General features: G+C 50.0%; 1 protein-coding gene across 2 annotated transcripts in view; it reads left to right on the top strand.

Moving 5' to 3' along the window:
* Positions 1 to 14508: 14508 nt before the first annotated feature.
* The window catches only part of PEAR1 (platelet endothelial aggregation receptor 1), an 85958-nt gene continuing 78032 nt past the window's right edge, over positions 14509 to 22434 (top strand). Inside the window, exon 1 of one of the 2 annotated variants that reach the window (XM_054999439.1) lies at positions 14509 to 14520. The gene's annotated coding sequence lies outside the window, so the exon portion shown is untranslated. Of the gene's footprint in view, positions 14521 to 14797; positions 15030 to 22434 lie in introns of those variants that run through there. The other variant, XM_054999430.1, reaches the window with a different exon arrangement.

The following is a 22434-nucleotide window of genomic DNA, read 5'->3' as shown; positions in this document are numbered from 1 at the left end:
AGAAGGCCTGGGTTCTGGAAGATGCCGGGGGGCAGAACCAAGGAAGGGGGCAGGAACAGATGCCCGGGCGATGGGCAGGTCTAAGATGCTCCTCCGGGTGCTGATATGCATTATCATTGGCACGTACCATCACACACACACACGCACAAAAGCCCTGCCAGGACCGGCGCCCCCCTCACAGCCTTTCCAGGGGGCGTTGTCATCTTGCTAAGATCAGTGTTTGCAGATTTGGGCTGCTGCTGCTTTCTGCTCCCCACGGTGATGCTGGGCAGTTCCCAGGATTCGCAGCTATGCACTCACGTGCCCCCACTAGAAACAAACAGAGATGCTTTAGGCTGACCCTGCACTGGGCAGGGGGTTGGACTAGATGGTCTCTGTATGGACCCTCCCAGCTCTGTGATTCTACGATGAGATCGGTCGGTCTCTGTTTTAGCCTCTCTGGGTAACCCAGTCCCACTTCCTGGGGAGGCTCCATTCAAAGTGCCGGTTTTGACCTTTCAAATACCCGAAGGATTCCTGCCCTTGCAAAGGGGGCCCTGGGCTGGAACCCTCACCCTTCCCTGGGTGGGTCAGGCTGAGTTAGGGTTGCCAGCTCCAAGTTGGGAAATTCCTGGAGATCTGGGAGGTGAAACCAGGAGAAACCTGGAGAAAGTGGGGTTTGGGGAGGGAAAGGATCTTGGCATGGCATAATTCCATAGAGCCCACCCCGCAAAGTAGCCATTTTCTCCAGGTGAACTGATCTCTGTGGCCTGGAGGCCAGCTGTGATTCCGGGAGATCTCCAGCCACTACCTGGAGGCTGGCAACCCTAGGCTGAGTCAGGCAGGGCCCCCTCTGCTCTGGCACCGTCGAACCCTCTTCCCACTGCCTTCTAAAGGCAACGGGAAACCCCGTGAGTCCAGAAGGCCTTGAAGAAAATGGGTTTATGCCTGGGCTGGGCTTTTATCCCTTGGTGATGCTTTGCTGTTGTGGTTCAACTGGTTGTTTGATTCTTATGGTTTTAGGTTTTTATGCTTGTTGGCATTTTTTGCTCTTTTAGCCATGAGCTGCCCGGGTGAAGTATGTTTGGAAAGGAAGCAGATAAATTAATTAAATACATTTATTTAGTTATTCACTGAGTTATTTAGCAAGGGTTTGGGTGAGATGGGGATCCCACCGCCTTAGCACGGCCCTTCATTCCTGTTTTGTGGGTTGGCAATCCACAGGCGTTTCCCAGCAGCCCTCTAAGCGTTAATCCCTTCCCTCGCCAGCTGGTCTCACGTCAATCTCATGCTGTGGCTCTTTGTATGCCCCCCCCACGCCATACCCTATGGATAAGGCTAATGTACTCAGCGTGGAGGCCAAGAGATGAAATTATTAATGCCTCCAAATATGATGGGTGGGGGAAAGTTATCGATTGTCAAGTCAATGCCAATTCCTGAGGGAAGGAGGGAGGGAGGGAGGTCAGCCGTCCGTCCGGCCAGCCACAAGCCCCGGGCCAAGACTGATGATTGTTTCCATTTCAGAGGCTTTCCACTTGGAGCCCCGGCTCTGGGAGGTCTTGCCGCCTGAAGGCTTCTGTGGCCCAGCAGGGGCCTTTGCGGGAGAGCAGCGGCCCTTGGCTGCCACGGCCGTCAGTCCTAGAGGACAAACAAGCCACACACACACACACACACGTGCGCGAGTGTGTGTATACACCCAAACATCCTGTCAAGAGGGGGGCTGGCATTGCGACCAGCAGCAGTACTGCTAATCTGCTTGTTAGCAAGTGGGGGAAGAGGGATACGAAACGGTGGCCATTGGCTTCCAGGTGCATTAGACAGGGGACCTTCCTGTTTTAATGGCTAGAAAAGATCCAAAAGGGGATAGAGCTCAAGGCTAAATCCGCTGGCAGGCTCCCTTCTGGCACAGGGGCAGGAAGATGGGGCTGGCAGGGCAGGAGCCATGGCCGTCATGCGCGTGTCCGTGGGAGCCCTCTCTTGAAATGCCCCCTGAGGCGAGCCCGGCCCTTCAGAAGGCAGGGGCTCTTGCCCCATGCACAGGCAGGAAGAGCCCACTCCCTCCCCTCTCCCCCCTGGCTCCCCCTCCAAAGCGACCACAGCTCTTGTTCCCCCGACGACCTTCTGCCTGCTTCTCTGGGTAATTGTAACTAATGACGGCAGTGGGGGGAGGGGAGGGGGCTGCCTAGAGCAGGATCGTTTTCAATGAATCTCTGGTGGGAGATGGGTGGGGGAGGTCACGCCGGAATGTGAAAATCATTACCAGCGATTAGAGTTATTAGTGTAAGAAAAAGAGGCAATTAATGTTGGCTTGACGTCCACTGAGGGCAGCTTGAAATGGCTCTGGACCCAAGTTCCAGCACAGCAGACGGCTGGGCTTGGCCAGGCCGCTTCCCGCCTGCTGCAGCTGCTGCCCCGTGGCTGCTGGTCTCCGGGCTGCTCGACACCCTCCTGTGCAGAGAGGAGGAGGGGCTTGGCCACACCTGGGGAGCAGGCAGGTCAGAGGGGCCTCATGCCTTGGAAACCCAGAGACTGAAGCCGCACCCCACCCTGGCCTGAGGGTGCCCGAACTCCAACGCTTGAGGCCCTCAATCCCAGCCCTTCTCCAAGAGGCCTAAATGGGCCTCAGAATGTCCCTGCGAGGTAGGTTCAGCTGAGTCACCCCCGGTGCTCGGTGCCGGGGTGCAGATTTTGCATTCTCAGGCGGGTCTGCCCTGCCCCTCCTGTCCTTGGGGCTGCCTCTTCAGCCCAGCCAACACCCTATCGGGCAGTTTGAGGGCTCCCCCCGGGCCTCAGAGAGGGTGGGGCCATTGCTGAGCTCCAGCACTTTGGTGTGACAGGTCCCACCTGCGAGGCTCAGCGAGGCGTCGCCTCAGGTGGGTCTCCGAGGGGTGCTTGGGAGGCGGCGCAGTGGAGTCTGCGGGGCGCTGGGAGTGGCCCCCGGACAAGCTGCAAGAGGGTGACTGGCCCCAAACTCCATGTGGCCGCTTGGCCCCAAGCTGAACACGCCTTCTGCTGCATCTCAGTGGCTGTACTCTATGGCAAGATGTAAAATGGGACACACCTAATAAGGGATTGCTTAATGTGGTGCAAAAGTCAGCGTTGGAGAAAATGTGAACGTAGAATGAACAGCGCTGCTGGGGGAATGAAATTCTCACATTTTCCTGCCTGTCAAAGATTTTGGTAAGACTGCCAGGGATTCTAGCGCCTCAGCAAGGACTGCTGGCATTGCCACACTTATCCAGAACTGCACCCGTTGCGAATGGTGACACTACGCAAGCTTCATACACACACTTGGAGTCTTACCAGACCTCTGGCGCCCTCTGGTGGTCAGGTGTAGGCAGAGATTGTAGCTGTTCGCAGTTCCAAATAACGCACAGGCAACAGCTTTGCACTGAGGAAAAGAGACAAAAAGGGCCCTACCCAGTTCAGCTTTCCCGTCACTCCTCACAATCAAGCATCATTGAGATTACTGACACTTTCTCAGGAAGGAAGCTGGGCTTCTTTACAGCCACAGCCAAAGTCCTGATCCATCAAGCCACCTCCAACCCATGGCGACCCTATGACTGAAAGACTTCCAAAATGTCCCACCATCAACAGACCCGCTCAGATCCTGCAAACTGGAGGACGTGGCTTCTTTTATTGAGTCCAGCCATGTTGCCTTAGGGCCTCCACCCACTGCCTTCCACCTTTCCCAGTACTATTGACTTTCCCAGAGAATCTTGTCTTCTCATGACATGACCGAAGTACAATAGCCTCAGTTCTGTCATTTTAGCTTCCAGGGAGAATTCAGGCTTGATTTGATCCAGTACTCGCTTATTTGTCTTTTCGACTGTCCGTGGTATCTGCAAAACTCTCCTCCAGCGCCACATTTCAAATGAATCCATCCCCTTCCTGTCAGCTTTCTTCACCGTCCAACTTTCACATCCATACATAGTAATGTTTTACCATCCATACTATCCAACTTTCAAATCCACACATAGACGGTGTTTTGCCATCTTCTTGGCATGGGGCAGGGGTCACGGGGTGTGTGGGGAGGGGAGGTAGTTGTGACTTTCCTTCATTGTGCAGGGGGTTGGACTAGATGACCCTAGATATCCCCTCCAACTCTATGATTCTGTTTCTGTGATTCTAATGGGAAATACCATCATTTGGATCATCTTGATCTTGTTTCCCAGAGAGACATCTTTATCATCTTTAATCAAAAAGAGTCCAGTAGCACCTTTAAGACTAACCAATTTTATTTTAGCATAAGCTTTCGAGAATCAAGTTCTCTTCGTCAGATGCTTGATCAAGCATCTGACGAAGAGAACTTGATTCTCGAAAGCTTATGCTAAAATAAAATTGGTTAGTCTTAAAGGTGCTACTGGACTCTTTTTGATTTTGCTACCACAGACTAACACGGCTAACTTCTCTGCATCTATTATCATCTTTAAGGATCTTTTCTAGCTCCCTCACAGCTGCTCTTCCAATTCTCAATCTCCTTCTGATTTCTTCATTGCAGTCTCCCTTTTGGTTGATGATTGAGCCAAGGAAGAGAAACAATTTCAATTTCCTCGTTGTCAACTTATACTTTTCTCCTTTAACCTTCATCAGTAGTCATTTCAAGTCTTCACTATTGTACACTGACCATTGTGATTTTTAGAGGCTTTTAAAAATTTTATAATTAATTTATTACAGTCCATGTTCATTGTGCCCAAGAAGTGTTTTTGACACGAAACGGGAACTGGGAAATCTATGCACGCATCTGCCCGTCGGCACATTCATCCTCTACCCTTGCGTGGACTGTGGTCTACTTACCTGGTACTTACCTGGTACGCTGGCACACTTTTCTCCTACCTCCGGATCTCCCATTGTGGATTATTTATGGATTTTGTATACGGACATTGATGAATTGAAACTGTATTCATATTTATATTCGTTTATTGCTATTGTACACTCTTTACACTGTTTGCACTTGCACTTTGCACTTATATTCAAATGGTGAGATTTGGTTAACTGGTGGATTCCCGGCTTTTTGCATTCAGTAATGTGGTGTCATCAACATATCTCAAATTGTTAATGTTCCTTCTACCAATTTTCACTCCACCTTCTTCTAGATCTAATCCAGCTTTCCTTATGATATACTCTGCATAGCGGTTGAACAGATAGGGAGATAATATGCATCTTTGTCTGACACCTTTGCCAATTGGAAACCATTCTGTGTCCCCATATTCTTTCTGACAGTAGCCTTTTGCTGAGATTTGAATTGTGCATCAAAACAATCAGATGATGTGGCACCCCCATTTCTTTCAAGACTCTCCATAGCATGTCATGATCTACACAGTAATCTATAAAATTACTGTAATATAAATGTAATCTATAAAATTGCTGTAATCTATAAAACACAGGCTGATTTTCTTGTGAAATCTAATCCAACCCCCACACGATGCAGGAAATTAGTTCCCCTTCACACACCTCGAGATGCCTGCTCCATGCCCAGGAGATGGCAAAACACCTCCAGGACTCCTGACCCCAAAGTGGCAATCGGCCTTACCCTGGGCATGTAAGAAGGGGCCACGAGAACTAAGCGCTGACGCAGCCCTTCCTGCCCTCCCCCTCACGGTCTGCCCAGGTTCACAGAATCAGCACTGCTGTCAGGTGGCCCTCTGGCCTCTGCTTACAAACCTCCAAAGAAGGAGAGCCCACCATGTACTACCTGTTGTTGTGAGCGTGCTCCTCTAGGGATCCCAGGTGCCTGCCAGTGGCGGCAATCTCTGGGCAGCTTACCTGATTGTTTGCCAGACTCTGGCAACTGGTGGGAGGTCTCCAGCCACCTGGAGATCACCTGCCACTGGCAGGCGCCCCAGGAACAGGTGCAGCATGTGCACTCCCAGCAGACACAACAACGTCACTTCCGGATGTGATGTCATTGAGCTGGCTGCAGGAGTGCTCCCACGGCCAGCGTGATGACATCCCTTCTGGAAGCAATGTTGTCATCACATTGGTGCTTGGAGCATGTGTGCACTTTGAGGGCACGCAGGAAAAAAAAGACAAGTGAGTGCTCACCCCCCCTCGCACCGGGAGGGTAAGGGAACCAGCAACCCCATTCTCCTGCTATGTAATTTCTGTGTTGTTTAAATGTTAAATGCTTATGCCCTGTTTCAAGTTTGTTTCAGCTCTGTTTCAGATTTCGGCAATCCAAGCCCTGTTGCACAGTTTATTGAATGTCCTATCCTGTAGATTGTATTTGACTTGCTCTATGTAATCTACCTGGAGTCTCAGTGAATAAAGGCAGAATATAAGAGAAATAGATCTACATAAATAAATTCCAGGAGAGCAGGGAGCAAGGATGATGTCAGAAGCTTTGCAGGGAAGCACTGGCCAGTGTCCACCTGTGCTTATTGTGGAGGTGAGACTCCAAAGTCACCCCCTGCTCAGTTCTCGCGGATCTTGGCAGAGTGAGCCTGCCAAGTCACGCCAATCCCTGGCCTTACCTGTACGACCAGAAAACAAGCGGCCTACACAGCAGGTGTGCCCAGTTTCCACACAATTTAGTTCAAATTTCTTGCACATTTCTGGGCCCACGGCCAGCGTGATTGTGCACTCCGGAGTGAGACAGTGTCAGGAGGTTGGCATCTACCTTCCGACACCCCCGCCCCACACCCCCGCCTTCCAAGGGGACGAGTCAGCTGCAGTTTCTTTTCCCCTTCGGAGGATGTTTAGCCAGGAGCACTCGGCTGACAAGTCGACCTTGAGTGCCCAGGTTCTCACAGGCCGAACGTCCAACCCCCAGAAAGGGGGGGGGGCACTAGTACTTTGAACTACATATACTACCGTTTGTGATAATGTGTCACTCCTAACAAAGTCTTCGTTATGCCTTGAACTGGGTTTTTATAATAAATCTTCATGAAACCAACCAGCTGCGTTTTTTGTAAAATATCTTGGCAGGGTCCTTAAAGTCAGCCGCCGCCCGTCTTTCTGGATCCTCTGCACAGTGGTGTGGCGCCATCTGGTGGGAAATGCACATCAGTGCACTTTCTCTCCATCGAGGGGTCCAGCCAGGCAGCGACTCAACTCTGTGACCATGAGGGGGGGGGGGAACTGAGGGAGGCTAAATTGAGGGTGCTTTGAGGATATTTATGGAAACTGATGCCCTGGCACCTATCACAGGTACCCATGTGGGGCGCCCCACTCTTATGAGATTTTCTGGAGCTAATAAGCAACAGTGTGAGGGCAGACAGAAAACTCTCAAAGCTACCTATTGAGCATGAACTTTCAAGGTAAGTTTTGGGAACTCACATACAAGTTTGTAATAGAAAAGGCCAGAAAATCAAAGTTTTAAAATGACTTGGTCTGTTTAGAAGAACAGGCCTTCAGCTCCATTTCCCCTTTCGCATCACAAGGCAAAGGATCTCCTCAGGGCCAATGGATGTTGCAACACCGCCAGGGAGCAGGTTCGGACGCTACTTCCTGCTGGATGTTAAACAGAAACGCCAAAAGGGAGGGGGGGGGCAGGCTAAATGAATCATCGAATCCTAGAGTCAGAAGAGGCCTTACAGACCATATAGTCCAACCCCCTACCCAAGGCAGGAACAACCTAAAGCACCCCCGAACCAGTGTTCGTCCAGCTGCTCCTTGGAGACTGGGGGCATAGTAGACCTCCCCAGTGTAAGCCATGGTTCAATTTCAGATACTGCGACACACTTGTTAAGGAACAGACTTCAGTAGGTTTGCTAGTGTTCTTCAGCACAGCCTCCAGTGCAGATCTTAAAAACAATTATTCCAGTTAAAGCGTCAGAACACAGACCAGCAACAAGAATCAATGCAAAACCAACTCAAACAGTCAGAGGTGCAACTGCACCCAGAAGTGGTTATAGAATCACCTGCTCACGGTGATATTTAAGGGTATGATCGGTTTCTTCCTGGACACTTGTACAACAGCGTTCAGTTTCTTCCCCTTTAGCATCTCTAGGTGGGCTGTAAACTTGAAGGGAGGTTATATTGACAGGCCTTCCATGAAGTCTGATATTATTCAGTCAGACTTTGCATTACAGATCTGGATCGCTTGTGCTATGTCTCACCTCACTATTAGAACCACACGGTTTCTTCTGAGTTTGTCATTTTCAGAGTAAAACACTTCGTAATTTTAGGTGGGTAGACATATTGGTCTGTAATAGAAGAGCAAGATACGGGTCCAGTCGCAACTTAACGAACACCTACATTTCCGGGGTACAACAACAGCACACTGCTAGGTCACATACAGCTCCCAGTTCAAACCAATTCAACACATCAGCAACCTGCAAACTATGCCGATGATACTGCTCTCTTACAGGCATTGGGAGGCGAATTTTTCTTGCCCATAGACAGCCCCCACCCCACCCCCAACTTTGAACAACTCCTCAATCATAATGTTAGGGAATTTTATAACCTTCCACCATTATGAGTGCTCAAGGCCGGATCTTGGGGGGGGGCAGGGGGGTTGCCTGCCCCGGGTGCCATCAAAGAGGGGGCGGCAAATGGGCAAAGAGAAGAATCCGAGTTCTCCTCCCCAGCAAACAGCCGCTCATGCCCAGCTCTCCCTCTTGTTTTTTTTTCTGCCTCAACTCTCAAGAGCAAAGCACACCAAACGGTGGGACAGCCAGCAGAAGGCATGTGTGTGTGAAGGGGGAGGGGAAGGGGAAGGGTTCCACTGCCGCCCCCCCCCAGGCCCCGGCAGCCAGCAGGTGCCTCCATTTGCTCCATCAAAGAGAGAGCGGCCTGTGCGCCGGCAAGGAGGGGGATCTGCATTCGCCTCTCTTCCCAGCAAATAGGCGCTTGTGCCTGGCTCACTTGCTTTTTTCCTGTCTCTGCATGTGTGCGCTGCTGCCTGGGATGAGAAGAGCTTGAAGTGCCACCGCGCCAAAAGGTGCGCATGGGAGGGGGAGGGGGGGCTCCTCCATCACCCCACCAGCTGGCAGGCACCATTCTATTTGCTGTATTTGCTCAGAGATCAGCACAGAGGGAGATGATCAAACCAAGGCAGGAAGGGAGGGGCGTGGGATACTAATACTAATATACTTTATACTTTTAAATTTAATTATTCTACATAGCACACTTCTATATGCTAAGTTGTTAAATCAATAAAATAAGACATGATTTGTCAGGAAAGTAAGTTAATGAATTGCATACATATCAATTTCCCTCCAAATTTCCCAGGTTATGTAGCAAAAAAAAAAAAGGAGGGGGGACCTTTTTCCTATGGCTTCAAAACTTGTGGAAATTTTACACCACTAGTAAGAACAGTCCTTAGCATCCAGCCTTATGGGTATGGTGGTTGCCAGCTTCCAGGCTGGAAATCTCCCAGAATTAGATCTGATCTCCAGCCAAAAGAGATTACCTCAGGTCAGCAATGTATCAGGAGTGTTTGTCGAGACTGGCTATATTGTCTATTGAAAGTGGTGTGGCAAATACCATAAATTATGATGATGCTGTGAGAAGTTTTGCAGGAAAAAAAGCCAGAAAAGTTCACTTTTAGTTGAAGTTAAGTAGTTATCTGCATTTTCTCCTAAGGACATGATGCCCTAGCAAGAGAGTTTACTTTTCATATATCTCTACTTTGCATCTGCTGAGGATTCTTTTGGGTGTCAGAAACTTGCCTTGGCTAACCAATAAATGTTATTTTTCTAGAATTAAGAATTTGAATCTATTTTCTTTATTTGGGCAGTGGGCTTCCATTGTTGGAGTTTAAATTTCCCCTGTCACTGTGAGTTCCCTACCACATTTGTTTTACTGGAACATTGACAGCTTGAGCTCGCAATAGCTCTTGTTTTAGGAGAGCCCACCCTTCGCTTGCTCCTCTCCCTTCCAGTATTTTTTGCCATGGAATGACTCTCGTCCTTAAACTCTGTCTTCCTAATATCTAACATGCATGTCTGCCTATGAACTCCCTTGGCTCCCTACAACAAAAGGAATTCTAGGAGGAATGCTTAGCTAATGATGGATAAGATAATGTAAAGTTGTTATTATTAACAATTCATAGAAGTCAGCGCAATTTATTCTGTGGTTTAAGAGTTGTTTATTATATATCGATATTAAAACATTGATCATAATATAAGGGGGAGCCATTTTTCACTTTTGCCCCCCCTCAAAAAATATGTAGATCCGGCCCTGTGAGTGCTACTGAAGTAGGCCTGCGCCCACACTTGGAAAATATTCTTAATTAGCTAAGCAGTATTATCATATCATAGTTAAGAAGTAATAATAATAATAATCAGGGATGCATTTTGCGGGGGAACGCAGAGGAATGCAGTTCCGGTAGTTCCCCAAAGAGGTCACATGACAAATGGCCCCGCCCACCTGACTCTCAGCCATTTTGGGCCCATTTTGGCCTGGATTGGGGCCAAAATGACCCAAATCAGGCCTCTGTCGGGTGCTGGATCATTCTCCTGCTCAGCAGCAGCCCGATCCTGACCATTTGGGGCCCCTTTTCAGCCATTTTCAGCCCCTTTTTGCCATTTTGGCCCCAATTTTGGCCTTGTATAGCCAGGATTGGGTCTAAAACAGCCAGGATAGGTGATGTCAAGGGGCATGGCATATGCTAATGAGTTATGCTAATGAGTTATGCTAATTAGTTCCTCCGGCTCTTTTTCTACGAAATGACCCCTGATAATAATAGTAATAACATTCGATTTATATACCTCCCTTCCGGACAAGGTAATGCCCACTCAAAGTGGTTTACAAAGGATGCTATTATTATCCCCACAACAACAAACACGCTGTGAGGTGGGTGGGGCTGAGAGAGCTCGAGAGAGCCATGACTAGCCCAAGGGTCACCCAACAGGCTTCAAACGGAGGAGTGGGGAATCAAACCCAGCTCTCCAGATTAGAGTCCCGCGCTCTTAACCACTACACCAAACTGGCTCTCAATGTAACCTCACTGTAGCTATAAGAATGTCAACATCTTTTTTATTTTCCTTTTCTCTAATCAAAATATAGCTTTGGAATGCAGTTTGTAAGATCCACATTGTAGGAGAAGGCACCAAACCTTTTAACATGTTTTTATCAAGAAGTCTTTACTGTCTTGTCATCCAGACCCATCAGGTGCCATAATTGCTAAAAGACAGCATTTCCAAAGAATTGTTTGTTTAAACCCTGTGTTAACCTTTGATCTTTTATTCCATAAACAATTAGCTGTAAAAAGTATAAAAGACTCTCTGCTGTGACTATTTTTATGCCTATGTCAGAACCTGGCATTGCATCTGGGTTTTGTTATAATAAAACTCATTATCTTTATGGATCACTGATTTTTGGTGTCTTAATTAAGGTGGGCAATGGCTGTTGGGGAAAATAACCTGAATGCAGAGTACCTTTAGGAATTTTTTTCCTTAACACACAACAATGCACTTCCCAACATGGACATGAACTCTGGGACCAGGGCTTTAAAAAACCCAAAATGCCAACTCTGATCCCCAACAGCACAATCAGTGGACCCAACACCACCAGCCGTACCATCTCAGGCTCATTCACTTGTTCATCTCCCGGTGGTATAGATGTCATCAAGCAACAGCCATGCCCTTCAGCTCTCTCTGTATTGGACAAACGAGCCAGTCCCTTCATAAAGGAATGAGTGGACATAAATCCAAGATCAAAAAACACAACATTCAAAAGCCATTGGGAGAATATTTCAATCTGCCGGGACGTTCTGTCACTGACCCATAAGTAGCAGTTCTCAAGCAGAGCAACTTCAAAGGAAGATTACAATGCAAGGCTGCTGAAACTGAGTTTATTTGCAAATTTGAAACAATAGACCCGGTCTCCTCCAGGACTGAATCAAGACATTGGATTTTTCTCATATTACAGAAGGTAATTTTCAGCACTTTGCATCCAGGCTTTATCAAGCTAATTACAACATATATTGTAGCTAGCTCCCAGATACTCAAATTCACAATATCCCTCACACCTTCTGGAGAGCTCAAACAGGAGAGAGCTCAAACAGCCTCAGAATCCCTGGGGTGGGGGTGGGGGGGGAGTTCCTCCCTTCCTCCTCAACACACTTTCCTGTGTCAAAATAGCATGGGGGGGGGGGTTTCCCCGCTGTTTTCTTTGCTCCAAATGCACAGAATATTATAAATGAATAAGTAGTCGTCCCCCCCTCCTGACCATAGAAATGGGACAGAGCGGCTTCTACGCTAGCAGATGCTGCATAGATATGTAGACATTCGGAAAGGAGAGAAACACCTTGCTGCATTCCAAGGGCTTCTGAATCAACGGGAAGGAGAAAGAATCCCCCCTCTCTGAGGCTGTTTGAGCTCTCCTTTATTTTTTAACAGCTATTCTTCAAAACTGCTGTGTGGTTACAGGGAGCCCAAGTTGGGCCAGGGGAGGCCAGATCCAACTCTTAAAAAACCTGACCGTCTAGCTTGACCTGAATACTCTTGAGAAGTGGGCAGCTGTGAATAGGATGTAATTCAACAAAGACAAGTACACAGTATTACATCTGGGCCACAAAAATGGGAAGCACAAATACTGGATGGGGGATACACTTCTGGGCAGTAGTAGATGTGAAAGAGATCTTGGGGTAAGAGTGGACTGTAAACTAAATATGAGCAGTCAGTGTGATGCGGTGGCAAAAAAGGCTAATTCAATCCTGGGTTGTATCAAAGGGGCCATAGCATCGAAATCGCAGGAGGTCATAGCCCCTCTCTATACTGCCTTGGTCAGGCCACACCTGGAGTATTGTGTGCAGTTCTGGAGGCCTCACTTCAAAAAGGATGTGGACAAAATCGAGAGGGTGCAGAGGAGAGCGACAAGAATGATCAGGGGTCTGGAGACTGAGCCCTACGAGGAAAGGCTGAGGGCCTTGGGAATGTTTAGTTTGGAGAAGAGGAGGTTGAGGGGGGACATGATTGCTCTCTTTAAATATTTGAAAGGCTGTCATTTGGAGGAGGGCAAAGAGCTGTTCTAGTTGGCAGCAGAGGGTAGGACGCGAAGCAATGGGCTAAAACTACATGCACAAAGGTACCGGCTGGATATTAGGAAAAACTTTTTCACAGTCAGAGTAGTTCAAAAGTGGAATCAGCTGCCTAGGGAGGTGGTGAGCTCCCCTTCACTGGCAGTTTTCAAGAAGAGGCTGGATGAATACTTGTCAGAGATGCTTTAGGCTGATCCTACACTGGGCAGGGGGTTGGACTAGATGGTCTGTATGGCCCCTTCCAACTCTATGATTCTATGATTCTTAGTCCGGGAGAGGAATGGGCACTGCCCCTTTCTGTGGTGCTGCACCAGTGAGGCACTCCAAAAGAGTGGGCTTGATCCAGAGAGGGTCAAGCCCAAGGGCAGCCCTGCATAGACCGAGTTACAGTAGTCCAACCTGGAGGTGACCATTGCATGGATCACTGTTGTTAGGTCCTGGGCCGAGAGGTAGGGTGCCAGTTGCCGGGCCTGCCGAAGGTGGAAAAAGGCCACCCAAGCCACAGCCATGATCTGGCCCTCCATAAACAAGGAGGAATCCAGAATCACGCCCAAATTCCTAACCGATGGTATGGGCACAAGTGGTGCCCCCTCCAAAGGTTGGGAGAAGGATCCCTGCCTCTGACAGCCCACGGCCCAAGTACAGGATCTCCGTCTTCACGGGATTCAACTTCAGCCTACTCTGTTCTACCCACCCAGACGTGGCCTCCAGAGCTCTCAAGAGGGTGTCAGGCGCAGAGTCAGGTCGACCGCCGATCAACAGATACAACTGGGTGTCATCTGCTTATTGATGAAAACCCAGTCCAAAATGCCACACCAACTGGGCAAGGGGGCGCATATAAAGACTGAACAACAGGGGAGAGAGTATCGCCCGCTGTGGAACGAAGCACTCCGAAGGGTGGCATGTGGACAGTCTCTCCCCCAGCGCCACCCTCTGTCCCTGACGGTGGAGGAAAGAGACAAGTATTCATCCAGCTGCTCCCTGAAGACTGCCCTGGCGGGGGGGGGGGGGACCCACCACACCCCCAGGCAGCCAATTCTACTGCTGAATACTCTTAACATGGAGACGTTTTTCCTCGTGTCCAGGTGGTGTTTGCCTTCCTGTCCTTTAAACCCCTCCTCTGTTGCCCGCAGGAACAGCTCCTTCCCCTCCACGAAGCGACAGCCTTTTAAATACCTAAAGGGAGCAATCACGTCTCCCCTCGTCTCCAGACTGAACGTTTCCGGGTCCCTCGGCCTTTCCCCGTAGGGCTCGGTCTCCAGCCCCCCCCCCCTTATCCTCCTGGTTGCTCTCCTCTGCACCTGCTCCAGTTGGTCCACATCCTGACTGAAGCGGGGCCTCTGGAACTGCACACAGAACTCCAGGCGGGGCTTGGCCAAGTGGAGCACTCTGCACCCCAAAAGAAACTGTGCTCATCTCACCGGCGGCCTGCCTGTTTTTTGGGGACACTCTCCTCCTGAATGCAGAAGCCCAGCACCCAAATCAGATTGCACCCAATACGGTGGCAGTACCTGCGTCCCACAGACTGGAGACAAGGGAGAGCCGATGAGGCGGGATCAGGGTTAAAACTGCTCTGCCGCACCCCGACGTAGATTTGGAGCACTCCGGGCAAGGTATACTAGCTTGGGGGGGGGGGGCTTTGGTTTTCTCTCTTTTCTGCAGAGCCATTTTTTTTTTGAGCATTTCGCTCGTTTTATGCTTCCTGTTGTCGAGGGGGGAAACCCCTTCCTAACTAGATGCCTGAAAGGGCTCTGCAAAGTTTCTGCGTCCGAACTTCCCGAGGGCCATCCGCAGGTCCCGGCCCCTTCCTGCCTCCCCCTCCTTCCTCTCCTCATATCTCACGCTTAATTGTCTCTGGCCCCCGCTTCAGCCGCAGCCTCCCAGCCGAAACTGGGAAGACGAGGGTCCGCGCCGGAGGACGCCGGGGACGGCATCTCGCCCCCTTAATTCTGGAGAGGCGCGCAGAGCCGGCCCTTGGGGCCCGTTTTCTCTCCCTTGCACTTCGCTGCCCTGCCCTGGTCAAGCGCGTTCTCCCTTCTCGTGCGAGAAGCACCTGGAAGAGCTGGTGGGACACATTCCCGGGCGGCGGGGGGCTCTTGGCGGGACTCCCGGTTTGAATCAGGTAAGCTCCGGTCGGACCGCGCGGACCGAGAAACCAGCGGGCTTGGAGCAGCGCTGCTGCCTACGTCGGATCAGGCGTCCGTCTGCCAATGCGCTGCGCCTGTAAGCCGCTCCAGGAGCTTTGGCTAGTTGGGGCTGGGAAGCCAGGGCAGCTGGGACTGAGTTGACCAGCTGGGTCCAGGCTCTGAACGACTTTCTCCTGGAACGGGAAATTGTTTTCTTTCTTTCTTTACCATGATCCTGCAGCCCTAGGATGCTGTTACTTTGTAAAGAAACTGAAAACACCATTCCTCCTGCGATGGCCTCTTTTGTTTCTATAGCTTCGTGGAAGTAAAGGAAGTAAAGTATTTGTTTTTAAGCAACTCAGAATTACCGGGTGGATTCGGCAACCCTAAAACACAGGCAGAAGAGGCGAGCAGCCCAGCTCCCAGCTCATCGTGGCTTGGGCAGGTTGGAACAGGAGCTGGAGGCCGCCAGCGTGAGCCCCCTTTCTGATCACCCAGGTGGCTGCTTGGGGTAGAGATGGAGAATTCCTGGAAATGTCAAAGCCATGGGGTTTTTTGCAAAATTTGCAAATTTTGCAAAGCCATGGGGTTTTTTGCAAATTTTGCAAAAACTGAAATCTAAGCAGTACCTCCCTATCAAACCTAATTTTATTGCTTTAACAGCATCAAATGCATCTTTTAAAACTTAGTTAAAATGGTATTATTTGGAAGAAAAAGCATTATCCCCCCCTCCCCCAACCTTCATATGTCTAGCTGGAGGGCCAGGGGTTGGTATGGTAATCTTCCAGGAATGTTTAGTTGGTACTTTAAAAAAAAAAAACCCTTCCGTTCTTTCTTTTGGCTTTTAAACTGATGTTGTTTGGAATGTAAATCCCCAAAGCATCCATTTGATTTATGTGAATAGATTTGAACCTATCTGAGAAAGATTTAGTTTGGCCCCTTAAATTTGCCTTCTGACAGAATTCCATAAAGGACCTCAGCCAGGATCAGTTTGGCTGGGCCAAAGGAGAGGCACATTCATGTATGTCGGAAGTTTACACGCTGCCTCTCCGGAGACCTTCCACTCCGGCTGTTGTATTTTCCTTCTGGTTCTGATCCTTGTCACGTACCACACAAGTGTGTGGCAGGAAACTGTTTACCATTGTGGAAAATGTTGCATGTTCCGTAAGAATTATGCAACGTATCCAGGGAATCCATCCCACGTCACAGAAGTTAGTTGTTATAAAAGCCAAGGGGACTAGAGGAGTTGTGACTCCCTCGGACTTTCAGAGAGCCTGTCTACAAGGTCATTACTCTTAGGTTTTGTTTAACTGTCGGTGGTCTCAGTCTAATTTTAATTTTCCTGTTTTCAAGATTTATGCTTTGCACAATGTTTCTTGATGCCACCCACCTTGGGTCTCAGACCGTAACATCTAACCAGTTTGGTTGTAATGGTCAAGAAGAGCGGCCGGGACTCTGACCTGGAGAGACCTGGGCTTGACTCCCCACCCCTCCTCCGCCTGAAGCCAGCTGGGGGTGACCTTGGGTCAGTCACGGCTCTCTCGGAGCTCTCTCAGCCCCACCCCACCTCACAGGGTGTTTTGTTGTGAGGATGATATTAGCACTCTTTGTAAACCGCTCAGAGTGGACGTTGTCTTGAAGGGCGGTATATAAATCGAATGTTGTTATTGTTGTTGCTGTTATTTAGGAAAAAGTTGAGCTTGTAAATGTTTTAAATAAATCAATTCACTGTGAAATGATTGATATTAGAAACAAGCCATGGTCATCAAAAAACTGACACAGTCCTCAAACTAGAAGTAGACCACAAGGTAGCTTTCAAAAAGGTAACGCACCTTACATAAGAGTCATGGTAAACAGACCGTCTGCATGCCCAGCAGTCCTCTTTCCTCCCCGCCCCCTCCTCATTCCAGATTGACTCTCCCAATCCATGCATGGCCTGCCTGTCAAAAGGAGATGTCCGGCTGTACATTGTATTGTGTGGCCTGCCTGTCAAATGGAGATGTCCAGCTGTACATTGCATTGTGTGGCCTGCCTGTCAAATGGAGATGTCCGGCTGTACATTGCATTGTGTGGCCTGCCTGTCAAATGGAGATGTCCGGCTGTACATTGCATTGTGTGGCCTGCCTGTCAAATGGAGATGTCCGGCTGTACATTACATTGTGTGACAGGGCAGGAACAGGAGCCTTTAGCTGTTCCCTCGTCCTCCTCTGCCAGATCAGCAAAGGAAGTATGTCCCCACCTGTGGGCAAAGCCTGGCAGCCTCTTGGAAGTCTGAGGGTCAAGACAGCCCAGCCATTCTTCTGCTTTACTCAGCAAGCCAGGACAAGAAAGAGCGAGGGGAGTGGCTCCTCAGGAAGCTGCATTTTCAGCTTACGCATCAAGCCAAAAAGTTCTTTTCATGAACCACAATGCTATCTCTTCCCATTCCCTGTTTGTAGGGTAGTTGTGTTGTGTGTCAGTTCCTCAGCTGCTGAATTTGGTGAGGCTCAAGGGTGGGGGTGGGGAACAGAAGCCGCATCCCTTTCCATTTCTATAACTGTTGCTTCTTACCATTCCTCCCACCTCCCTTGTGATAGCGCTTCCTTCTAATTTTGCTAGGGTTGCCAGATGATCTCTGCTAAAATACTGGACACAGGGGGAAGGAGGGGGCAGTACTCATATGAAGAATGATCTTTGTGCACACGCAAAGCCCTGGCGTGACGCCATGTCTTCTGGAAGTGATGTGATCATGCCACCAGCAGCTATTGACGCCGTTGGGTGGGGTTCTCCATGGGTTGGAAGCTCAGGGGGGCAGGGAAAGGAGGCAGGAGGAGGCCCTCCCACACTCCACTTCCAAAGCTACGTCTAGGGATGCCGCCATGAGGGCTCAACAGAGCCTTTGACCTGGCCAGCAAGCAGCTCCCTGGGTGACCGGGCTGGTCCCACACTCTGTGCCTCTCCGCCCTCATAAAGCTGTTGCAAAGAGGAGAGGCAGGCATGGCGAGGGTGAGAGAGGCTTCAGGCCCTGCTGGGGAGAAATGGAGGAAAGTGGCAGCCTGGCTGCCTCTGACCTGCGGGCATTTAAAAGGGGCTTGTTTTGCGGGCGGAGAATCTTGAAGTGTAAGAAATTTAACTGGGATGGTGGGACGTGAGGTGGTGGTGGTGGATCTTCAGGTCAATTCTATACAAATGCTTTAATAAAAAATAAAACTCTAGAGCTCAGCTGGTGAGAAGGGAAGCCACTTTACTATATTAAAGTCCATAAGATGTAACGTTCTCACTCCCTGAACTACAACTCCCAGAAGGCAACACCAGTAGAGGTGTGCGAAGTGAAGCACCTGAGCCGAAAATATACACAGAAATAGCTGTTATGAATCGTTTCCTGGGTTATCTGGAACATAACATAAATTCAAGATGCTTGCAATAAGGAAGCCCCCCTCCCCCAAAACGATCCAGGATGCTGACCAGCCAAGCAACACGGCACATTTGCCCTCTGTATTATTTCCTTGAAATGGCATTTGTCCCTTCCAATCAAAGCCTTGCAGGGGAGGAGCAAAGAGCACTCCCAGCCAATTCAAACTGCAGACAGCTGCCATACTCCTTCCCCCTTCCTGGAAATAAAGTAGAAAAGCCTTGGCTTGCTCAGGTACCTGTAGAAGTCAAACTCCTCTTCTGCACAGGCCTCTCTTGCAGCTCTGAGCTCCTTGCTTGCACAGGTTGTAATTCAGCTTGCTGGGCTGAGCTGAGCTGAGCTATGCTTTGCACTGGCTGAGTTATGCTTTGCCCAAGGTTGAGTCATTACAGAGAGCTGGTTGCCTAGCAACTGCTCTGGAGCTTGTAAATTACTTTCTTGTACTTGATTAGGTCCCCAGCTGCTCAGGTCTTTAAAAACTGTCTGCATTTCTTCCATTTCTTCTGCCCCTCCTCTGCCCCCTCAGATCATTGCAAGGAAGGGGCCAGGGGTCTGATATTTTTATTCTGTTTCAGCTGGGCAGGTCAAGAAAATACCAGACTGCCTGGGTGAAAACTGGACACCTCGCAAGCCTAACTTCTGCTGCTCCGTCCTCTAACCCCCACACCATGGCTGCCTCTTAGCCCTGCTGCCAAGCTGGCACCGGGGGGCTGGGGGAAAGCTCTGTTTTTTTAACCACATGCTCCCTAGGCATATGTCTAACACCGTTCTTTTCAAGAGAAGCCACATTCTCAACACTGGCTTTGGAAAACCATCATCAGGAAGCTGTTTCTCCCCTGCAGGCTGTCATGGTTTCGACAGATCTCTCCTGGCATCATCCTGACTTAGGTTCAGTGCATTTGGAGAGGGAGGAACCAACCTCAGCACTAAAGCAAAGGGCTGAGATAACACTTTCTGTAGGACCACATTAGCGGGGGAGGATTTCCTGATGGCTCCACCCCTCATCTGCACAGGGGTTGGACAACTGCAGTCTCATTATGTCAAAGAGCCAGTGGGAAGAGCTTCATCACTCCTGGTCTGCATCCATATTGCTAGCAATTATTCTAGAATCTGCCCCCTCCCCAGATAAACTCCGAGTCTTCTAATTCTTTGATAGTTACAGCATGACTGTAGGGTGAATTTGGGAGATGGATGTATATAGCTGTGTAAGTGTCTGAGAGAGATAATAATAACTGCACTTATATTCCGCTCTTCTAGACAGATTAGTGCTCCACTCAGAGCAGGGCAGCTGGGCTGAGAGAAGTGGCTGACCCAAGGCCGCCTGCTGAGCTCAAACCAGCAGAGGGCTGATTCACAACCCAACCACGTAACCACTATGCTACAGATGGAGTCGTTTTTGGGTGAAATGTCTCCTCCCAGTCTTGACTGATATGCTCAATGGATCATCATCCAGTTGCTCATTTCCTATAAACAGGAAAGTGGAAATGAGTTGATGAGAGCTTTGGGTGTAAATGGCAGTTTCCTATCAGCGTGCGTGGGCGATGGGAAATAAGAAGACCAGAGAGAGCAACGGACTCTCCGTGACAGCAAGAGAGCATCGTGGAAGGCAACCGTAATTTCACCACTGGGGGAAAAAGTTCTACTCCAGAGTCCTTGAAGCACATATCATTTCTGTGTGGTTGTAGGCATGCAATAGACGGAGATAATTCGTTGCTTCCTATTTAGGCCTTTTCTTTGGACCTAGGAACCACCCTCCTAATTAAAGAGCCCAGGGCTCATCAGTATGAATTTTTTTTCTCTGTAATGTTGAGCACATTTAATGTTGCCACTGGGCCATAAACAGGATTGGCAACTGGTCTGGAGGAAAAAACCCTGTCCTTTTAATAGCGGGTTAATGGGATGTTATTTTTCAAGTGATTTTATTTACTTCCGTGTCACAAAAGCTTCAGTGGCCCACTTCCAAACATTAAATCTCTTTTGAAGGAGCAGGGTGTTTTTCTTCACACCAGTCGGCAAGCCCAAGTTCGACAGGATGGCCCTTCTCTGCGAGGTAAGAACGGCAGTCAGCTGTGACGAGGAGGGCCTATCCGGCAGTTGGCCCGGGGCTTGGAATTGCCTTCCGGAACGGGGTGCAGCGTTGCTGCTGCCTTCTAGCCCACAGTTTCTCCTATGCTAACTAAGTTATAAATTATGTATTTTATGTTGTTCAGTCAGTAAAACAAAGTAAAGTCAGTCGTGGTGGCTAACAAGGGGCTGGGGGAATGAGAGAGGAGGGCGGCAGGCGAGGGGGGCTCCCGGGGCAAAGTGTCCCCTGGTCTTATGCCTGGCTGGTCCCTCCCACACTCTCTGGGCCCTCCTTTTGTTTCGCCACTGTCAGTAAAAAGGGGGACACAAGCATTGATTAACTGGTTAGTAGCGTGTCAGCTTTGTGGCCTCTAAAGGGGTCTCATCTGGGAGCTTACTAAAATAAGACACTTAACTGTGAGGTAAGTATAAACCCCTTTTCACAGTTATTTGACCAGACAGACAAGACACAGATGGTGATGATCAACAAAGATTTAATTTACAGAAAAAAAGCTGTGTAACACGGCAAAAGTTTTTGTGGAATCACTTCAGTATGGAATGGACAACGGGCTCTCAACTTCACTCCCAGAGATTACAAATTTCCCCAGTGGGCAGGCCCGGATCTAGGGTTGCTGGTGCCCGGCGCAACCTTTGTGCGGCCCTCTGTGCAGGCACAGCACGCGCGCACTCCTGGCGCTATGTGAGGACGGCAGTTCGGTGACATCATCACTCAGGGCGGGAGGCATGCCACCCGCACAGCAAGCCGCCCGCCCAAGCATCCAGTGCGCCAAGGAGCTGGCGGCGGTGGTGCGGGCATGCACTGGGGAGGCCGGTTTGCTGCACAGGCAGCTGTGCACAGGGCTAGGAGGCCCTCTGCGCGGTTCGCCTGCCCCGCTGCCCCGTGCCGCCCACGCGGCAAGCCAGCTGCCCCAGCGCACAGTGCGCTGCGGAGCTGGTGGTGGCATGCGCTGGGGTGGCTGGCTTGCTGCAGAGGTGGCTGAGCGCAGGGCTGGGAGGTCCGGCACACGCGGCAAGCCAGCCGCCTCATTGGCGGGGCAGGTGAGGGCCTCCCAACCCCATGCTCAGCCTCCCACGCGGCAAGCCACGGTGCGCTCCTGGCAGCCGGCAGCCGCGCCCAGCGCCCCCTCTTTGGCAGCACCAGGGGCAGGCTACCCCCTTGTCCCCCCTCGATCTGGCCCTGCCAGTGGGAGAGAACGTGACAAAACTGAGCCTCAGTTAACCTATACAAACCCCACAAACACTGAGGGGAGACTGGATGCCTTTTCTCCAGTCGGGCTCGGTCAGCATTTAAGGCTCGCTGAAAGGAGGGTTACCAATCCCCCGGTGCGGGTGGGGGGTGCTGTTATCTGCTGTTTCTTTTTCACCTGGGAAGCTGGGCCTCCTGGCCGTGGAGCATCTAACACATCATCTCTGCTTCGTCCTGCTGCTCCTCTCTTGAACGTAGCTAGCTGTTTCCTAGCTAAGGTGGGGACTCTGGGGATTAGGCTGTGTTTAGAGTCCTATATATGTTATGTGCTTGTAGTGAAACACCATTCCTGACAAGGAATGTTGTAGGGAATGATACTAGTAGCTTATCAATATTCAAGCTTCAAGCATAGACAGCTTCAGGAGGGGATTGGATCAACATTTGGAGCAGAGGTCCATTAGTAGCTATTAGCCACAAGGTAGAGATGGAACTCTCTGTCTAGGGCAGTGAGGCTCGGTCTGCTTGGTGTTTGCGGGGGGGGGGCAATCAGTGGGAGGGCTTCTAGTGTCCCTTCCCCAGTGGCAGACCTCCTGAGGACACCTGGGTTTTGGCCACTGTGTAACACAGAGTGTTGGACTGGATGGGCCATTGGCCTGATCCAACATGGCTTCTCTTATGTTCTTATGTGCTTAATAAAATTGCTTTAACTCTTGCAGTTCCTGGACTCATGCAGTGAAGT

This window comes from Eublepharis macularius, chromosome 1 (genome assembly GCF_028583425.1).
Source record: "Eublepharis macularius isolate TG4126 chromosome 1, MPM_Emac_v1.0, whole genome shotgun sequence".
In the NCBI taxonomy this organism is placed as follows: Eukaryota; Metazoa; Chordata; class Lepidosauria; order Squamata; family Eublepharidae; genus Eublepharis; species Eublepharis macularius.
This window is presented reverse-complemented; position numbering and strand designations above follow the sequence as displayed.